Genomic DNA, 20621 nt, shown 5'->3' with positions numbered 1-20621 from the left:
AGTCTGCAACAACAATGGCATAACGCATTTCTAAGGGTAAAGCATTCATTGGTCCAATAAAGTAGATTCCGACCTTTATCCAAGGACCTTCAGGCAGCTCTACGGATGATATGCGGCAACGATGTATGGTCATTGGTTTATCTGCCTTAGCACAGACGGAACACTGGCGGTAAAGATTTCAACATCACGATCCATGGATGGCCACCAATGTTATGTTAATATGTTATGTTAATATATATTTATAAAGCGCCAAATCACCAACGGTCTCTAAGCGCTAACACATTGACCCAGAACCCGAATACCCCCCACTGCCATCTGATCATACAAAAGTGGGAAGCTTATCCAAATGCCTCAATAAACAGGAATGTCTTCAACTTCTTCCTAAAAGGAAGTAACGTAGATTCTCCGCGTAGGCTCTCCGGTAGCTTATTCCAGTATCCAATATCTTTCCCTAAGCTTTTGTTTAGTTTCTGTCATCCCTACATGACCTTCATGTGCGAGGGCTATCAACTTACCCCTTAAGGATGTAGGCACAATTAGGGTGTCGCTATGTGGAATGACTTAATCAAACATAGTAATGTCATCTTTAATTTTCCATCATAGTCTTAACTTTTCATTATTATGAAATCTGTTTATTGGCATTTCGTTAATATAGACATAGCATAAATCATAAATGGAACATCTCACAGGTAATGAGTCAGTTACTCGGAGGAGTCCCCGCCAATTGTGAATGCGGTGAACCACAGGATCAATCGCCACCCCCATGTGTGGAGCAAGATAAGCTGATAGGTCTCAGGACCACCGCCCACATTTAAACAGATTCATCGAACAACAAAAGGAAACAGGCTAAACAACAGAAGCCCAGCATAACAGCAGCAGCAGGTTCGGTCTTCGACCACATGACCCCCAAGATACCTCCCCCAGTCCACCCCCCCACCCGGCCCCCACCTCTCGTTACATACAGTTCCATTAAAGGCAATTGTCATTGTCCGCACATCTGCCCGGCTCAACGAGGACCTCCCCACCAGTCCTCAAAGTAGGTCCCCCAGCCTCGCCTCCGTTCCCCTCCTCCTCAGGGAGTGTCTCTGCAGTACGTGCCCCACAGAGTCCCAGGGCATCCCCATCCAGCTGCATCAGGGCCTGCAAGTGTACGTCCCACTGATTCGCTATGGGTGTGCGTCTGAAGCCCAACGTTTCTTCCCGCAAGAGAGCTGTACCCTCCGCCCCCGGCCACACCAGCAGGGAACTCCGCCACGCCTGCGCACGGGGGGGCTCAGCCGCCTTCCAGCGCTTAGTGATTAACCGCTTCGCCACGATCAGACCCAGGTCTGGGAAGCGACAGGTAACCTTCGTGGGGGGAGTTCTACGAAATAAGTGTAACAAACAGGCCGGCCATTCCCGCCGCGCCAGCGGGCCGGCACAGGTACTTAACGCTCCATGCACCGTCCGCCAATATGAGTCTAGCGCTGGACAACTCCATAACATGTGCACCAGTCCAGCATCCAGAGCCTGGGCAGTCCGCGTCCGCGCGATGGAAATAGCGGTTGATGGAGTCGGGAGTGAGATATGCTCTGTGCAGTATAAAATACTGAATTTGGCGAAACCGCAAGTTCCTAGGAACCCGCGTGGGTCCCCGCAGCGTATCCCTCCACTCCTTGTCGGTCATGGGGCGATCCAGATCCGCTTCCCATTTACCCCGCATTTACCCCGCAAAGGAGACAGGTCCGTCGCCACCTGCGTGCGCAGGGAGGCCGCAAACCAACGACTCATGTGACTGCCCCGTCCCATGACATGGAGGTACTGCATCATGAGTGGTTGTGCCGGCTCCTCCTGAAGAGCACCCCACCGGTTCGTCAGCGTCGCGATTAGCGAGCAGTGACGGAGGAACTGACCGACTGGTAACCCCGTCTCCTCCGCTAGTTGAGCGAACGGGATAAGCGCACCATCGCGGTAGAGGTCCCCTAGCGTGCAGATGTCCGCCGCGTGCCATTCCGCAAGCTCCGTTGAGCACAGTATCCCTCGACCACTAGGCGAACCCTCAATTGGCATGGCGGGGGCATATGGGGTATGCGACCGGGTCAGGTAGAGGGCACGCCGATAGCAGTTGTAGTCCACTGCCACAAGAAGGGGGCCCGGCTTGACCATTCTGGCCGTCGGGTGGAACAACGCTATAATATCCGCCAGGGGGAGTGGCGGCTCCGTGGACGCCGTGTCATCTCTCTCCCTGTCGGCCAACCACCTGGCCACCCATTGCAGCTGCGCTGTTAGGTAATAGTGCGCAAAGCACGGCATCGCGAGTCCCCCCTGACCCGTGGGGAGGTATAACTTAGAGAGCGCCACTCTGTGGCGTGCGTTGCCCCATACAAAATCCCGGAGGGAGCGCTCCAAGGTGGCGAAGAAGGACACCGGGATGTAGGTCGGCAGGTTAGCAAAGTAGTAGAGGAGTCTGGGCAGGGCCACCATTTTGACCAGTGCAATGCGGCCTGTGACCGCGAGAGGGAGGGTGCCCCAGAAACGCATCTGGGCCCTGATCGCCGTTACCGCCCTGCCCAAGTTACCCTCCACCAAGTCAGCTGGCCGCCTATACACCTGGATGCCCAGGTAACGGAAGGTGTCCGGCTGCCACCTGACAGGTACACCCCCTAGATGAAACCGGGGATCCAGAGCATCAGCACAGAACGGGTAAAGGCACGATTTGGCCGCATTCACCCTTAACCCGGAAAGCGTTGCAAATTCCGTGAGAACCCGCTCAAGGTCCCCTCAAAAGGTCATCCGCGTATAAGGAGACCTGGTGGGGGGTATCGCCCATTGGAATGCCGTCCGTCAACACCCTCCGCAGGGTGGCCGCTAAGGGCTCTATGGCAAGCGCAAAAAGGAGGGGCGAGAGGGGGCACCCCTGCCTGGTACCTCGGCCAACCGAGATGGCCTCGGAGATGTATGGGCCAGTTCTCACCCAGACCACGGGATTCTTGTAGAGGAGCACCGCCATTTGTAGGAACCCGAGGCCTAGTCCATAGTGCGATAATGCCGCCACCAGATACCCCCACTCTAGGCAATCGAAGGCTTTTTCAAGGTCTAACACTAGACAGCCCGCCCGCGGCCAATGCTGTGCGCCGTGTGTAGCAACACGGAAGAACCGGCGGAGATTAAGCGAAGTGCTGCGCTTCGGCACAAACCCATTCTGGTCCCTGTGCACTAGTACAGGCACAGTGGGGGCCAGCCGCTCCGCTAGGACCTTGGCCAGGATTTTGTAATCGGTGTTGAGGATGGCAAGGGGGCGATAGGACCCTAGATTAGTAGGATCACGCCCCGGCTTGGGTAAAGAGATCAGGTAGGCCTCCCTCATGGAGGCGGGCAGGGTAGCCTCCTCAAGGGCCGTGAGATATAACGCGTGCAGTCTGGGCACCAGAGATTCCCGATATGCCTTGTAGTATTCTGCCGGGAGACCATCCGGCCCAGGTGCCTTGCCAGAAGCCAGTGAGGCCACCACTTCCCCTATCTCCTCCAGAGTGAGGGGACCCTCTAACGTTTCCTGGTGGGCATCCGGAATTGTGGGGAGGCCGGCGGCCCCCAGAAACAGATCGAGATCCTGTGCCTGCCGACGCCCCACTGAAGTGTACAGGTCTTTGTAGTGTGCCGTGAGTATCTGATGGATCTCCCGCTGCGTGTGCACCAGCGTCCCGTCCGATCCACGGATGGAGGCTATTGGCACATAGCCCGATTCCTGCCTGATCAACCAGGCCAGCAACCGCCCCGCCCTATCCGACCTGGCGTGGACCCGTGCCGAATGGGCAGCGTAGTTATGGCAACGCAACCTCTCCAACAGCTCAGCATGGCGTGCCCGGAGCCGGGCCAGCCTGGTTGAGTCACGCCCTCCACCCTTGCCATGGCGTTCGCATGCCATTAGCCGGGTTTCCAGAGCGGTGAGTAGTAACGTAAGCTGCTTACGGATATTCCCCGTCGCCCCCAGGCAGTGTCCCCGCATGGTCGATTTGTGCGCATCCCACTCTGTCAACGTGCTCCCCGTCGTACCATCATTGAGGTCAAAGAACTGTTCGACCGCTGTGCCGAGCGAAGCCCGAAACTCCGCGTCCTCAAGAGCGGCCGGTTGCAAACGCCATGTGGGAATGGGGGGTCTCCCCAGATCCCAGCAGAGACGCAGCCTAAGAGGATTGTGGTCAGAGTGGGTCCGGCCCAGATAGTCCGCCTGGATTATCAAAGGGTCCAGCGACGGAGAGCTCACCACCCTGTCAAGGCGGACGTGAAGGTCATGCACCACCGAATAATATGAATAGAGCCGGTCAGTGGGATGTAAGGTGCGCCAGACGTCATGAAGGGCCCACCGCGACAGCCAATCAGTAAGGTTCCTCGCATTCGAGACTGCCTGTATGCTACGGAGTGGCGGGTAGGATCTGTCAAGGCTCGTGTCCAGCACTGCGTTAAAGTCCCCACCCAGCAACCAGGGAAGACCCACATACGGGGTCAAGGCCACCGAGAGGTGGTCAAGGAACGACGGCTGTTCAACGTTTGGGGCATAGATGGATCCCCCGCACCAAGGTGTATCGGCCAGTAGGGTCAAGCACTACTTCGGAGCATGTGAAGGGTGTGCCCGCCCGTACCCAAACCAACGTACCCCGAGCATGCGCAGAATATGTGGTCCCAAAAAGCTGCCCCCTCCACCGAGCGCGCAGCCTGTCCAACTCTGGCCGTGTCATGTGCGTCTCTTGGAGAAGCGCCACCCCTATCTTGTGCCTCTGCAGGTAGGCAAAAACAGAGTATCGGTGGGTCGGTGTGTGCATGCCTCTAATGTTCCATGTGACTATTGCAGTCTCAGCCATCGGTGCAGAGTGCGGACAACACTAGGCCCACAGGCCGAAGCAGGCCAGCTGGGGGAAGGAGGGGAGACCAAGAGTACTGTTACCCAGACCGCCTGCTGCAAGAACATGATGTGTGAGAGAACTGCAGAACACTGCAGAATGCAAAGAGGCAAAAGTAAAGATAAAATTAACAAAAGGAACTCCATAACCGCAAGGGCGAACCCCAGAACTGGCATTCGTCCAAACATGTAAGGCTCAATCGCCTGTGAACTACCAGGTCAAAGATGTGTTAGTGAGGGGCTAAAGAGCAATACCGTTGGTCCTGGCCTGTAAGAGCCCCATGTCACCCCCGTCAGAGCCTCATGTACCTATAGGGCTGCCAATCGCTCAACCGCTCCCCAGAGGAGTGTGTGTGGAAATTGCCACCACCCCACTCCCCTGTGACCAGAACATGCACGGACTCTCAACCCCGGCTCGTGTGTAAGGGGACCCGCATTGCCCCTCTAGCCCCTGTGACCCCCGCGGCACCCCAACCTGCTCAGCCATGGAAGCATACATGGTCTTAACTTTTCATGTGGTATTTTTAATCACGGCCCTCCTTTAACTCTGTACTTCTTATTTTTGTAATCTCATTGTCATTACTAATGGCCGTCATCCACACTTGTTTGGTAATGGTGCCATTGGATTCTTCACTATCAAAAAAGCAGGCAAACAACAAATCATCATCGTCCTCTGCTCAATTACAATCTGACTCACTATCACAGGGAGCTTGCGACAGGTAGCCAGCGGAAACATTCAATCCATCTGAAATATGCTACATCCTATTCTGGTATTCTTGTAACTTAAATGCCAACTTTGCTATACTTGGGGTCGGTTTACTAGAACCCTTTCCTTCCAAGATGCTGATCAACAGAGTATCATCTGTACATATGATAGACTCTTTGCCACAAGAAAACTTTTAAACTTTGAAACCGCCTAAACACTGGCCAATAGCACTCGTTCAATCACTGAATACTTTGACTTTGGACCTCTCAGCTTACGTGATGTAAAGGATATACTTTACTCTCCTTTTTCTGTTTTCCGGCTGAGCACTGCCCCAACCCAATTTGGCTAGCATCTATAGTTGCAATGCTTTGCAACTTCTCACTCAATGACTGCAGGGTTGGTGCCAACTCAAGTTCACTTTTTATGTCCTTTATGCTCTGCTGACATTTTCCATCCCATATAAAATCTGCATCATTCTTTTTTTTTTTTTTTTTTGCGAAAACCTTTATTGTACATAAAAATCAATACAAACATGGGCCTACAACCACCAGGGCCGGCCGCTAATATATACATGGTCAACAACATCAAGGCAGCAACAGGCCCCCTGGGGCCCAGCCGAATTTACAAATTACTGAGTGCACCTCCGAGGTTATCAGGATACATAGATTTTAGAAATACAAACAAAGAAAAAAAATAAAATAACACCAAAAAGCAAGGCGGAAACCATCAAAAAAGGGGCGTCTAACCACACAATACATACTCCACCCTCAGGTGGACAATGAGGATGAGCAAGGGGGAGGTGGGGGCGACGGGAGAGCCACAACCGTCTACAGGTAAAACGTAATAATCCGGGAACCTCAGGATCAGGGGGACAAGGCAGCATCAGATGTGTCCACGAGGGGGGGCGTGCAGATGTTCCCTCGGTACGCGTTCCACTGACCCCAGATTCTCCCCCACGCCCCCGGCTTACCCCGAGACACATACACAGTCTTCTCTCTGCACATGCACCAATCCATGCTCTCCTTCCATACTGACACGGTGGGAGGCCGTCGGGAACCCCAACGCTGTGCGATGTCCCTCTTAGCAATCATGTTCCCAAGGGCCGCCCACCGAGTTTGAGCCGCATTATAGTCATTAGGCTCCCACACGTTCAACAAACATCGGCGAGCCTCGGGCAACAAAGCGACCCCAGTGACGCATTCCATGACAGCATGCACCCGGCGCCAATACTCCGCCACCTCACAGCACTCCCAGAGAACATGGAGAAAAGTGGCGCTGAGCCCACAGCCGCGCCTACAGAGCCCGTCTTCAGAAAAACCCATCAAAACTAAACGAGGGCCCGTCACGTAGGCACGGTGGAGAATTTTAAGCTGGACAAGACGGAGACGCGCGGGTATGGCCACTTCCTTAGGGGAGGACAGCGCAGACTGCCAATCCTCATCGTCCAGTTCCACACCATCCCCGGTCCACGCCTCCCGAAGGCGCACGAGGAGATCCGCCCGAACGTTTATAAGTTTTTTATAGATAAGGGAAATAGTACTGTCGGGCAAGTGACAGTCGAGTATGCGGTCCTCGAGTGGCGAAGACACAGGGACTGCAGTCCCAGCCCCGAAGGCCGAGAGCAAGGCGTGCCGAACCTGGACGTACCGAAAGAACTCCCTCTCACTCAATTCGTACTCACTCTGCAGCGCAGCAAAGGATTTAACCACACCCTTCACCCAGAGGTCACCTACTCTACTGATGCCAATCGTGTGCCAACGCTCAAAGCCCTTCGTCGTCCAGAGGCTTCCCAATCTTTCAGACGCAAACAAAGGGGTCGCACCCGTCAAACGCTCATTCCAGCCCATGGCCACATTCGCAGCCCTCCACACGCGCACAGCAATCTTAGTGGGACCGGTTAAGTTCCTCCCAGCCGATCGAGAGTAAAGCGCTCTGTTAAAGTTGCCGCCAGGCAACAAAAATCTATCCATTTCGAAAGCCGGATTCGGATCAGGTGCGTACGTTGCATGGTTAATAGCAGATAGCTGGGAGGCCCAATAGTACCTCCTGATGTCCGGGAGCGCAATGCCCCCGTCATACCAGGGGAGAGTCAGTTTTGCAAGAGCAATACGTGCACGACCATCCCAAACAAGCCTCCTCTGTAAGCTCTCCACTTCCCGGAAGTAGGCCGCCGGAATAATATCAAAGGAGTTCTGAAGTGCGTAAAGGAATCGGGGAAGAGACATCATTTTAAAAAGCGCCGCACGACTGAGGGGAGACAAGGGAAGCTTACGCCAACGGGCCACGTCTAACCTCAATCTCCGAAGTGGAGAGAGGAGATTATGCTCGTAGCGGACCGCCGGGTCCAATGAGACGTACACCCCCAGGTACGTAAAGCCGGAGTGGGACGCCTTAATGGGAAAACGAGAAGGCAAGAGAGGAAAGCCACCGGATATAGCATAGACACAAGATTTGGACCAGTTAATAATCAAACCAGAGTTCTTGCCGAAGGAAGTAAGGATGTCAAAGAGCACATTGAGTGACTGGCGTGGTGAGGTGAGGTACAAAAGAATGTCATCCGCGTACAACGAAACTCGATCCTCGAAGCCAGGGGCCCACTGGATCCCTCTTATCGACGGTTCCCAACGAAGCCAAGCAACGAGCGGTTCCAAAGCCAGAGCGAAGAGCAGGGGAGACAACGGACACCCCTGCCTAGTGCCCCTCCCAAGAACGAAGGGCCGGGAAACCCTCCCATTAACGACAACCTGAGCCAACGGAGCAGCGTATAAGAGTTTAACCCAACTAATAAATCCCGCCCCGAATCCAAACTTTGCCAGGGCGGCCCAAAGATACGGCCATTCTATCGTATCAAAGGCCATCGTGGCGTCCAAGGAAACCAAGATGGCCGGCTCTGAAAGATATTCCGCCCTTGCAAGTACGCCATGTAGGCGCCGCAAGTTAAGGGCCGTATTCCGGTGCGGGATAAAACCGGATTGGTCCGGATGCACCAGGTCACAGATAACAGTAAGCAGACGATTAGCAAGAACCTTGGCAAGGATTTTCGGCTCGGCGTTCAACAGAGAAATAGGCCTGTACGAGGTGCAACGGTCCCGAGGCTTACCGTCCTTGGGAATCACGACTATAGTGGCCAGACGTTGATCAGCAGGGAGAGAACCAAGTCCAAGCAACTCCGAAAACATACGACGGAGAAATGGCGCAATTTTATCCGGTTGCAGTTTGTAAAGTTCAATAGGGAGTCCGTTGGGGCCCATAGCCCTGCCTGAGCGAAGGGAACGAATCGCGGTAGCAATCTCGTCAACCGATAACGGGGCATCTAACTGCTCACGCTCATCCACCGACAGGCAGGGCAAAGCAATATCCTTCAACAAGTGACGGGAGTCAGCCTCATCCCTATCAGACACCGGGGAGTACACAGCACGGAAGTAATCAGCAAAACACTCCACAATCTCACCAGGGTGGGTCACACTCACTCCCTCCGACGTCTGAAGCACGGGGACCACTCGATTCACTCTCTCCTTCTTATCAAGCCAAGCAATCAATTTACCCGCCTTATCCCCAGCATCATACAGCCTACCCTGCTGCTCCCTGTACATTGTCCGAGCAGCATCCGTAACAAGGGACTTATATTCGAATTGCTTCAGGCTGAGAGCGTGGAGCCCGTCCTGAGTGACAGCCGTCTCCAAGGCAGCCTCTAACCCCGATATCTCAGCCTCCAACGCAACCACCTCCCCGTTCTTAGCTTTCTTGGCCTCCACGATCAGGGATAGGGCATGTCCTCGGAGAACCGTTTTGAAAGCCTCCCACAAGGACACTGAGGACAAGACGGACCCCTCATTCTCAAGAAAATACTGGTCAAGCGACTTAATGAGACCCTTGCGGATCTTGGGGTCACGCAGGTACCAGGGGTTAATGGGGGCGACCCGCCCAGCGGATCGCATCCCGGTATCGAAGAGGAGCCACAATGGGGAATGATCGGAAATGCCCCGGGCCAGGTGCTTAACCTCCCGGACCCGGGTGGTCTGGGCCGCTGGCATAAGAAAATAATCTAGTCTGGAGAGACTCCCGTGAGCCCCGGAGTGGAATGTGTACTGACTCTGTGTCGGATGTATCAACCTCCAGCAGTCCACTAGGCCAAAAGTGTCCAAGAACCCGCCGAGCCACGCCTGGGCGGCAGAGAGGGCTCTGGGAGGGTAACGATCCAACTCGCCAGAAATCACGGAATTAAAATCCCCACCCACAAGCAAGAGACTATCAAGAAGTTCAAGTAACATACGACCCACATCAGAGAAAGTGGAGGTCTGGAGGCCCGGGGGAACATAGACCGAGACCAATGAAAGAGTCTGACCCTCCCACCGTCCAGTCAAGGACGCATAGCGCCCTCTATCATCAAGAGTAACTTTGTCAATCTCAAGCGGGAGGGAAGATCGCAGCAAGATGCCCACCCCTCTGGATCCAGTGGTGAAGCCAGAATGTGCAACCAGTCGGTAGCCCCCCCTGTTCATGGCATGACATACATTGCCCACCAAGTGCGTCTCTTGAAGAAATACCACATCAGGGGCCAATCGACGCAAATATTGCAACACAACCCCACGTTTGATACGGTCCCCCAATCCATTGACGTTCCAAGACATAAGTTTCAACCCGTCCCCCCCCATCCCAACACAAGAAGCTGGAGTCCCCGGGCACGCAGCCAGACACCTAAAACTGAAAGGAAACAAACACACCGCCTTGAAAAGAAAAAACACACAACCCAACAACCACTGTCCCCCTCCCACCCCCACGCCATTGCAACTCCCCCCACCCTGCACCCCTGTGGACTATACAGCCCCCCAACTTGCAGTGTGCCTCTCGCCCTAACAATCACATGCTACAAAAAGACCCTAAAGGAGGAAAGGGACCCGTCCCCGCCCGCATCCAAACAGAACATTAATAGACAAAATATACAATTGAAGTAGAACCTGGCTGGGCGCAGAAGGAAATGGCAAAGTAGAGGACCAAGAATCATTCCTGCGGAGGCCCTCCGCCCTCAGCACCGCCAGTACGCCCAGATCGTTCGCCCCGGTCCGGCAGGGAGTCTAACCAGTCACTCACAGTGTCAGGGCGTTCAAAAAAGAGAGTCCGATCTTCATATTCCACACGAAGCCTGGCAGGGAAAAGCATAGAGTATTTAAGTTCCAGATCTCGAAGACGGCGCTTCACCCCCTGAAAGCCCATTCTCTGTTTCTGAACGAGTTGGGTGAAGTCCGGAAAGAAGTTAACGGAGGCATTCTCATAGTTAACTGGGCCATGCACCCTCGAGGCCTGCAGGATCGCATCCCGGTCCCTGTAATGAAAAAGTTTTGCAATAATAGGCCTCGGGGGAGCTCCTGGTCGAGGCCTACCGCCTGGGACACAATGGGCCCGCTCCACGGTGAAGAACTTGCTCAGGCCTGAAGGAGCAAGATGATTGAGGACGAGATCTTCGACCATGAGGTCCACCGGACGATTGTCGAGAGTCTCCGGTACACCTATGACGCGGATATTATTGCGTCGTGCCCGACCTTCGAAATCCTTCAGCCGCCGGGACATCGTGTCGTTTGCCGACTTTAGATCGCCAAGAGTTGCCTGGAGGTCTGATACATCCGTAACAAGAGTGGATGTCCTCAAGTCCAGCGATTGAACCCTCTCGTTAGTCTTAGAGAGATCCGCCCGAATTAACTTAACATCAATGGCAACCGTGTCAATTTTGCGGGCCAGAGCCTCGTACTGCCGGGCGATGGTCTCCCTTATGCCGTTGATGGCGCCCATAACGTCTTGCAGCGACAATTCCGTGGGCACGGACGGGCCACCACCAGAGTCCTCCACGGCGGCACTTGCTGGCCCGGGGGATCCTTTGCCCTGGGTATAACGATCCATGATGTTACTCTGGACTGGTCCCCCACGGTGGGATGTCTTGGTCCTCCATTTCTTGGGATCCCCCTTGCCCGCCATGTTGAGCGATGCTCACCGGAGGGGTCCACCAGGACCGATAGCAAAGGGGTGCCAGCAGATCAGACACAGACTGTCCAAGAGCCCGCTCGGAAGAGTGGAGAAAAAGGCACAAATCAGTCCAGTACAAAGGCCGGAGGACGCCCCAGCCGCGCGAAGTAGCTCCTCGATCAGGCCATGCAGAAGTGCAAAAGCGAAACTGAAAGTGGGGGCGCGGTCAGTGGCAAGGCTCCGATGCCGTTGTTGTTCAACTACTCCCCGGCCCCACAGTTCACCAAAGCACCGGGCACAACTTCCAGGTGGGCCTCCAAAATGCAAGACGCTATATTTCAGGTCTCCCAGGTCCGATTTACGTTCTGAAAAGAGTTATGGATTCAGCCAAGGTTCATCTTCCAGAATCCGTCCACAAATCCAGGATAATGTCAGGATAAGTTGCGAGGTGCGGCAAGGGTCCAGAGAGCCCTGTGCCTACGCGTCCATCTTGGTTGCGCGCTAGGCTCCTCCCCCTCTGCATCATTCTTTAGCAATTTTTGGGGTAGGTAACTTTGAAATTGCAGATATCAAAGATGGCTTTGGCCATACACCATGTTCGTCAATGAGGTATCCAAGGGACACTACTGTTCAGTTAAAAAATGTACATTTGTCTTTCTGTAATGTTAGACCACTCTCTCTTAAATCTTTTGAAACACTCTCAGTAAAATATACATGCGTTCTTTCTCTATTTTCCTCCATGCAGGTATGTCTTCTTGAAATTACCTTACACCTTCCATACCTGAAAAAAGTTGGTTCATTACGTGTTGGAAGATAGCAGACACTGAACACAGCCCAAAAGTCAGTCTTCAAAATTGATAACATCCTTTGGGAGTGAGGAATGCTGTGTAATGTTTTGATCCTTCTTTCAATTGTTTTTGATGGTAAGCTGTACTGAAGTCTAGCACTGTAAAGATCTTTGTTGGGTCCAATGTCATTATCATTTCATTTATTAGAGCCAAGGGCTGACAAACAGCTACCACATGGCAGTTGAGTAGGCGATGGTCAATGCACAAACAGATTGAGCCATTCTTCTTTTTTGAAATGACAACAGGTGACAGCCACTCCGATGCGTTGACTGGTTCTATCATTCCATTGTCACACCAATCCTTTAGAATGGCTTTGACTTCCGTGTGGGCTGACAAGGGTATATTCCTTACACATTGCTTGACAGACTTTGTGCTTGGTTTTTAGAATTAGCTTATGCTTGAAATTCTTTAAGCATCTAAGTTATTTGCTCAATACCCCCTTGTATTCTTCGAAAATTGTTTCTAAATTGTCTTCTTGGATGCTAAACACATAAGGAGGTAGATTAATCAACATTCTCAGCTTCTGATGTTCTAACCAGCTGTTGATGTTGTAATTGTAGTCTAGTACAAAAACCTTTGTTGATGTACTTTTGTCCTTAAATGTCAAATCTGCATTAAATACTCCTTCCAGTTTTAGTTTGTGGCCCCAATAGGCTCCTGGGATGATTCTGTTGGTTTGTAGAGGAGTTTTACATCCTATATTTTCATAAGTGTCCTTTGACAGAATAGTGATTCTTGTTCCAGTGTCTACTAGCTCCTCCACACCTTCTAGGTTCACTTGAACAATGCACTTTGGTTGATTCTGTATATTTTCCTTGTTGATTTTGGCCACAAGTTACACTACATTTTCCACCATTTCACTATCATCTGAGTCTTTCTCTGATTTTGATTCTTCCACTTTGAAGACCTTCTTTAAGTGAGAGGTTTTGCAAACTGTAAGGAAATGTCTATATATCCTGCAGGTATTGCTCAAAGCAGAACATCATTTGTTAGATGCCAAATGAGTACTGGACCTGCAACAGTAGCATGCCAATTTGTTGCTGCTTGAATTGCTCTTTTTGCTGTTCTTTCTGAGCTGGTTTGTCGATGCTTCTCCTTCTTTGTGAACTAGATTGACATCCACATGATAGTTGTCAGTTTTGCTCAGCAACTTCACTCCCTTGGCAGACCTTTCAATACTCTTTATAGTTGAGATTAGCTTTTCCAGGCTAGAGTTACAATGACACAATAGTTTTTCTTGTCCTTTCACACAAGTAGTGCACATTACCACCTGATTTCGGTTCATTTCATCCATGTCTCTGAAGGAGCATGTTGTAGCCAACCTCCTTAGAGCCATAACATAAGACTTTATTGACTCACCAGGTGCTTGATAGCAGTAGTAGAGATTGTGTGATTCCATTATAACACTCATTGTATTTTTTTTTTTTTTACAGAGTTTTATATAGCGCCAACTTTACCCAAATCGGGTATCAGAGCGCTTTACATAGCACCAGTTGCATTACATGAGGACATGAGGACACATTCATTTTTTCGTTTGTCACAGGGAGATTAAGTGATTTTCCCAGAATCACAGGATGTTCAGCGTCATTGCCAAGACTCGAACCCAGTTCCCCAGATTCGAGGTCGACCACCCTAGCCTTTAGGCCAACTCCTCCTCTTTTTTCAACAGGGGCAAACAACCTTCTTCCACCTGCCTCAGACAATTATGCATCATGGCTTGTCTCCTGGCTGGATTATATTTGGTCCCATCTATAGCCTCCCAATGTTTTAATAACATCTGACCCATTTGGTCCAACTTTCCAAAAAGGATGCTGGGCATTGCCACTGCATTCATTATGCTAGGTATGAGGGCACTAATCCACAGGGATTACACTGTACTACAATTTAAGGTGTTACAACTGTCCACAACCATTTAAGCATGCAATGATCCCTGTGTAAAATTCCTTAGTATCAGTTTTGAGGATCTGGCTCTGTCCAGAGTTCACTTGAAGTATTACTTCAAGTGATGGGTTAATCCACTCACCATACTGATTTTGAACACCTCCAAGGGATGGTCAAGGCTGGGCGAAGGTGTTGCCAGCTGAAGTTAGAGAGATCCAGGGGCCGGCGTAAGCATGTGACAGGAGGTTCCTGAAGTCAACAAACACTCCTTCCACCTCGTCATGCTGGGGATGAATTGAGTCAGAAAGGAGCCAGCAGGAGGCTATGGATGCTGGCTTGCTTCACCACAACAGAGCCTGGGAGTTCAGGAGGGAAATAGTGGTGCACAGTTCCCTCAATTGTTGCCAAAGAAATTGTGTAGTAACAAGGAGACAAATACAGTTATGTGTCTTTATTAGATAATTATTTTTTGCAGAATGTCGCTTGCCAGCTGAATGCGCTTCAGTTTCCCTCAACATACTAAAACAGCACATGGCATTTGTCATGCACACACTCACACAAGGGTGGACGGAAGGGTAAGGGGAAGATGTGATGCAAGGGTTATAGGACCCAATAACGTAATTAAACATAATGATGTATGTTTAACAGGATCATACAATTCTTCTGCACCTCATAGGACCTTTTAAGAAAATGATGGGGCACTCACGCAAAGTGCCCATCCTTCAGTGCCTCATGTTACTACTTTCAATACAATGATACCAAGATCCCCTTTATACATGCCCTTCAAAAGGGCAATACATTAGGGAGCTCTGTGATCTGCCACTTGTCGTTTGTTTCCTCTCTAAATACTACTCCCTCAGTTGGCCCTCATGGTGCACCATTGAGGTGGGGGAAAACCCATATGAGGAGTCTTGTCCCCCAAATCACCCTCTCTTGGTCTTTGCACTTTTTGGAAGCCCCCTTGTGAGAGTTCAATGAAAACTATAGGTAGCTCCCAAAATGTTCACTCACATGCCCAATCATTCTGTGCCTCAAAGTACGCCAATTAATACGCCCCCCAATTTCCTTCCAATACAGCCCCATCCACCAGATGTGGTTGTCCCCTTACAAGGCGCAAAAAAAAATTGAGTGAGCACCGCCTTATTTGTACTCCGTATGAACTCTTTCAATGCCTTTTTCCTGGGCACCCACTGCACTCTTTGCTTGTCTAGGCCCATCCCATTTACTCCCTCCCTCTGTGTCCTAAGTGCACCCCTTTCCTTACCACTCATTGCCTGCCACTGGCTCTAGGTGGCTCTAGGTTCCTCATATACCTTTGAACCCCTCTCTATTTTGCCAGGTGTGTCCCCTCATGGTATGCAGGCATATATCCCTGTCTTGAGTGATCTGACTGCATGTGAAACTTGTGTCCTGAAATGTTGTTGGCCTAGCTAACAGGCTACACTGAGGCTTATGCCTGTCCATGCTAAAGCTAAAGATCAAAACCTGTTCTGTAACCTAGAGGGGCACACCAGGAGTGCCGTCTTTTGATGATGTGGGACTACTGTGCATGTTCTGGGTTCCTGATATAAAGTGGGGATGGAGGCGCCTGCTGAACCATGTTCTTATTTGAGCCTAAAAAATGCTATGTGGTTTACCTTCACTTTATTCATCTTTAGTAATTCACAGTAGGACCGCCTGAGGCCCCTAGAAGGAGGTGTTCATCAGGATACTGGGAGTGAAACTGATCATCGAGGCAACCAAGTGAGAAGTGGGGCACTATGCCCATTGGATGCTAATATCCAGTCTTGGTTGGAGGGGAAGGTCCCATCACCCAGACCCAAGTGAGATCTTTTCTAGGATTTACAGGATATTACAGTAATTTTGTGGGCAACTATGGGTGGGTAAATGTGCTCTTAACAGGGCCTGTGAAGGGCTGTGATTTGGACTGAGGAGTGTCATAAGGCCTTTGAGGACCTAAGCACAGTGCAGTGCTCCTGTGTTAAAGGCACCAAACAGCGGTCAGCCCTTCACTGTGCATTGTGCATACTGATACTTCATTCACAGAAGTTGGAGAAATACTAGCTCAACTAGATAAGGGTAGCGAGCATCCAGTGATATTCATCAGTCATAGACTGTTTCCTAGGGAATGCAACTGGGCTGCCATTGAAAATGCATGCTTCAATATAGTGTGGGACCAGAGGAGAATTGGATGTTACTTGTTTGGTATTATGTTTGTGGTCCAGACATAGTATACGCTACTCAATTGGTTGGTGTGATTAAAGGGTGAAAATCTAGTTGTTGACAAGGTCTATCTCATTACAATGATTAGCTTTCACTGTAGAAAATAAAGTAGTAATGTTGCCTGAGAATGCAGATTGACTTTCCTGTCGGTTTTGCTGCCAACTGAGGTTAAGCTTCTGAATAGTTTGATCTGTGAATGGTGACTGTTGGGACTGGAATGTTCACTGCATGGTATGCAGGTGTGTACTGCTGCCTTGAGTGACCTGTCTGAATGTGAAACTTGTATCATTACTTTTTGTTGGTCTAGCTAAAATGTGAAGCAAAATCTTTTACAGATTGTTTTGAATTAATAGCCACAAGCAGACCTTTTAACTGCTCTGTGGGAGTGTGACCTACTTGTCCCACTCGTGTAAAGTTCCACTGATATGCAACATAAAGACCCTTGTTCAGACATTCTGTGTGTGTGTCTAGTGCATACATGGCTGGTCTATGTACGGTAGCAAGACTTCATGTGTGATAAGATCCTGAGTGCTGTGATCATTTGGATCCGTTTTGTATGGCTCCTGGTTGAGCATGGCACCAGATAGAGCATAACAGCATCGCAGACAGAGAAAGTGTATTTACTGCATTCCCGAAGCTAGAGAATGACAACCTTATCACTAGAGTGGGTGGCTGGAGGCATGACTGCCCTTAGAAATTCTATGATGACCTTTCAGAGAGTGATTGCTGATTAGTCTTTCATAGACATTGCCATTTGGTCAATAGTAAGGGATGGGGACTTCCAGAAGTTTCGGTTGTTAAGGGTAAATCACTTTCTAGGAAAGCTTTGCCCTTTTTGTCTGTCTCTGATTGCTACTTCAGGAAAGCTGACAACAGCTGGTGCAGAAACATCATACTTTATTGTGCCCATGTTTTAGATACCCCTGCATTGAGGCAACTTCATCACTAGCTGCTGTGAGAGCCTTCACCTTGCACAAACATTGTGTCTGTATGATAGCCAGAAAATGACATTTGAAAAGGAACCCCCCCAAATCAATTCCAGGACCGTAGACAGTGATCCATATCTGCTGTCTAGAAAATGAGTATAATGGTGGGATCCAAACCAACCCACATTGATGTACTTGCTGTTAATGAAGGAAGTCCTGCTTAGAGTACTTGAGGACCTGCTGTGATCCAGTGCTGGAGTTCTTTGACAGATACTATTCCACAGGCGAGATGAAAACACATAAAATCTGCACTTTCTGCTGAAAGAGCTGAGAATTTGCTGAAAGAGCATAGAAGCCTACCTGCATGCTAAGCAAGTGAAGTAGTGTGCTTGACCTCGCAGGAGGAGAGACTGCCCATGGAAAGAGTATCAGCATGTTCACAGTGTATGGAGCACCCAAAAGAAGATGACTTTTACCAGGAGATAACTGTCTCCAACCCAAACTCTGAAGGGTCACCTGGTCCCACTGCGCGGTTCATAGGTTGACCTGGATGAAGTAACTAGCAACCCAAAGCAATAGCTGCTGTCCAACACTTTTGCAGTGGACGAGAGGGGCTTGTGCTGCCACTGACTAGATGAGAATCAGTGAGTCTGCGTAGGGGAGAACCTCACCCTGAACCCAAGGCCTGACACACCTTTTATTCCACAGCGCATTTCCCTGGTGGGCTGGAACCGTTGGAGATCTCTTTTTTAGGGCAGGGTACTAGTTCACCATGGTTAATTGCAGCAGGCATGGGGAGACTTCAAGTGGGAGAAAAAGAGAGGGCAGGCTTAGGAAGGTGGAGGAAAAGCGATCCAAGAGGTATAAGAGAGAGAGAAAGAGAGATAGAGAGAAGAGAAGCCAAGAGAGAGAATGGATGAATGAAAAGAGAGAGATTGTGTGTTGGGATGAAGAGAGTAGGGCTAGCTTGAGCATTTTGGCCAGGGCTGCTTTGGTTCCCCACTCCAGCCCAGTCTGGACCAGAGGTCTCAACTGTCGGATATGAACATACACCAAGCCAGGCTTGCCACGCTGTTTATTTCCAAGGGGCCCAAGTGGGAAAAGAGGACACCACCTGTGGTTCTGTGCCATTGATGAAGACACTCATGGCGCAACTGTGAATAGTGCATTACCAATCCCCACACCAATCTGCATCCCAGCAAACAGGTCTGATTTTTGTCTATAAACATTTATCGCTGCTAACACCATCTAGATATTTGTAGGGTGCCTTACAAGTTGGGTGAGGCCTCTATAGGTATTGTTAAAAGCCCATAGATGAGATGTACAAACCTGTAGACACTTACCCATTTATGTATAGTAGTTCATTTTATTGTGATATTAAAGTACTTCGGGGCATATCAGCAAGGCCAGGCGATAATTATCGCTAAGCGCACTTAGCGCTAGGATAATTATCGCCAGCTATCGCTGGTTTATATCGCCGAGATAGCGTGCTATCAGCAACGCTTATCTCTGATGCGCTATATAAACCAGCAATAGTTGCCAAAAGGTGCGTTTATCCCTGGAAATCCAGCGGTAAATGCAGAACGACAGGAGATACCTTGTTAATAGGGCTGGGTGGTCTCAGCCCTATAATCCACCACCCGTAGGCTAACATTGTTTAGTAAGAAGAAAAGCAGGAGTAAGGAAACCTGCGAGGAGCGCGGTTAGCGCTCCTTTTAACATCGCTGCACAGGTTAGAGTGCATATTGCTAATAGGAGTTAGGACATTTCCCTGGTAATTTCAGAGTGATACGCCCACTTTGCATCTCATTGGCGATGCACAGTTGGGCATTGATGTTACGGGCGCTAAGTCAGCAAAACACGCGATAGCGTGTCTTTGCTGATAAGGCGATAGACTTATCGCCGCTTTTCGTCTGAAAAAGGACACTAAAGCGGCGATAAGTTTATCTCCTGGCCTTGATGATATGCCTTTTTTTTTCTAGTAAGAAAAGCACCAAACTGGACAAGTATTGTGACTGTGTTTTACTGTGTAAAGATCTGAGGAGCAGATTTAAGAAAAGCCATGCAGTGCTGTGTTGCATCAAACAAATGTTCTGCTGTATTGCACAAGTTTTTATTTCATGGGCAGCACCTTATTTACTAAGGGGCATATCAACAAGGGCTTCATCTCTGCTTTTTTGGCTTTAAAAGCCAAAAAAGAAGAGATAAAACTAGCACCCTATCAACAACAGGGTGCTAACATGCAAATTTGCATGTTAGCACCCTTTTATTCTATGCTTCCCCTTGCATCTCTAATGAGATGCAAAGGGGGCGTTCCAGAGTAAAATAATAGGAGAAATGTCGCTAAGCGACATTTCTCCTATTATCAAGAATGTCGCTAACCCTGGTAGAGACAAAAAAAGCAGCGCTAACCGTGGTTAACGCTGCTTTTTTACGTCTGGTATTTTTCAGACTTAGCCATGATATCCTATGGAAGGAGGATATCATGGCTAAGTTTGCCTGTCCCTATCAACAAGCTAACGTGAGATTATCGCTGGGTTTCCAGCGATAACCTCACGTTAGCCTGTTAGCGTGAGGATTTTTATCGCTATTGAGATAAGCGTTGCTAATAGCACGCTATCTCAGCGATAAAAATTCACGCTAGCCGGCGATAATTATCCTAGCGCTAAGTGCGCTTAGAGATAAATATCGCCGGTTGTTGTTGATATGCCCCCAGGAGTAATGCAACGGTGCAAAGCTATATTCTTTGGTGCAATGTAGCATAACACAAATCATTATTTTGAAACATAAAGCACCCTTTACAGTTTTATTGTATGACCCAAGGCACCCTTCAATAAAGCTACAGTTTAGAAATTGATGCAAATCTGAAGCAACATTTTGGGATTCTTTCAAGCAACAAGATGGCAAGCCAGGTAGGCGATATAAGCAAGGAGGTCACTGAGCAAGAAGCAGAAGTGTACGTTTACCCTGGAGGAGTTTGATATTTTGATTACTGAGGTGACAAAACAAGAAACAGATCTGTTTTCACCTCAAACCTCTTGCTAGCTCATAAGGCTGATTTGTTGGACAGGAAATGTTGCCAAAATAATGCTGAAGCACCAACTTGCAGGACCGTGGAGAAGTGTAAGAAAATATGGAATGAAAGCAAGTGGAGGACTAAGGAAGCATGTGCAGAATGTAGTAATGCAACGGCGGTGTAAATG

At 49.8% G+C, this 20621-nt stretch overlaps 1 long non-coding RNA gene across 1 annotated transcript in view; it reads left to right on the top strand.

The window, feature by feature from the left end:
* The window catches only part of LOC146810280 (uncharacterized), a 74622-nt gene extending 62107 nt beyond the window's left edge, over positions 1-12515 (top strand). The window contains exon 3 of the long non-coding RNA XR_014966570.1: positions 12286-12515. This is a non-coding gene — a long non-coding RNA (uncharacterized LOC146810280). The remainder of the gene's footprint in view (positions 1-12285) is intronic.
* The last annotated feature ends 8106 nt before the right edge of the window (positions 12516-20621 follow it).

The sequence above is a fragment of the Triturus cristatus genome, chromosome 7, assembly GCF_964204655.1.
Source record: "Triturus cristatus chromosome 7, aTriCri1.1, whole genome shotgun sequence".
NCBI classification, from domain to species: domain Eukaryota; kingdom Metazoa; phylum Chordata; class Amphibia; order Caudata; family Salamandridae; genus Triturus; species Triturus cristatus.
This window is presented reverse-complemented; position numbering and strand designations above follow the sequence as displayed.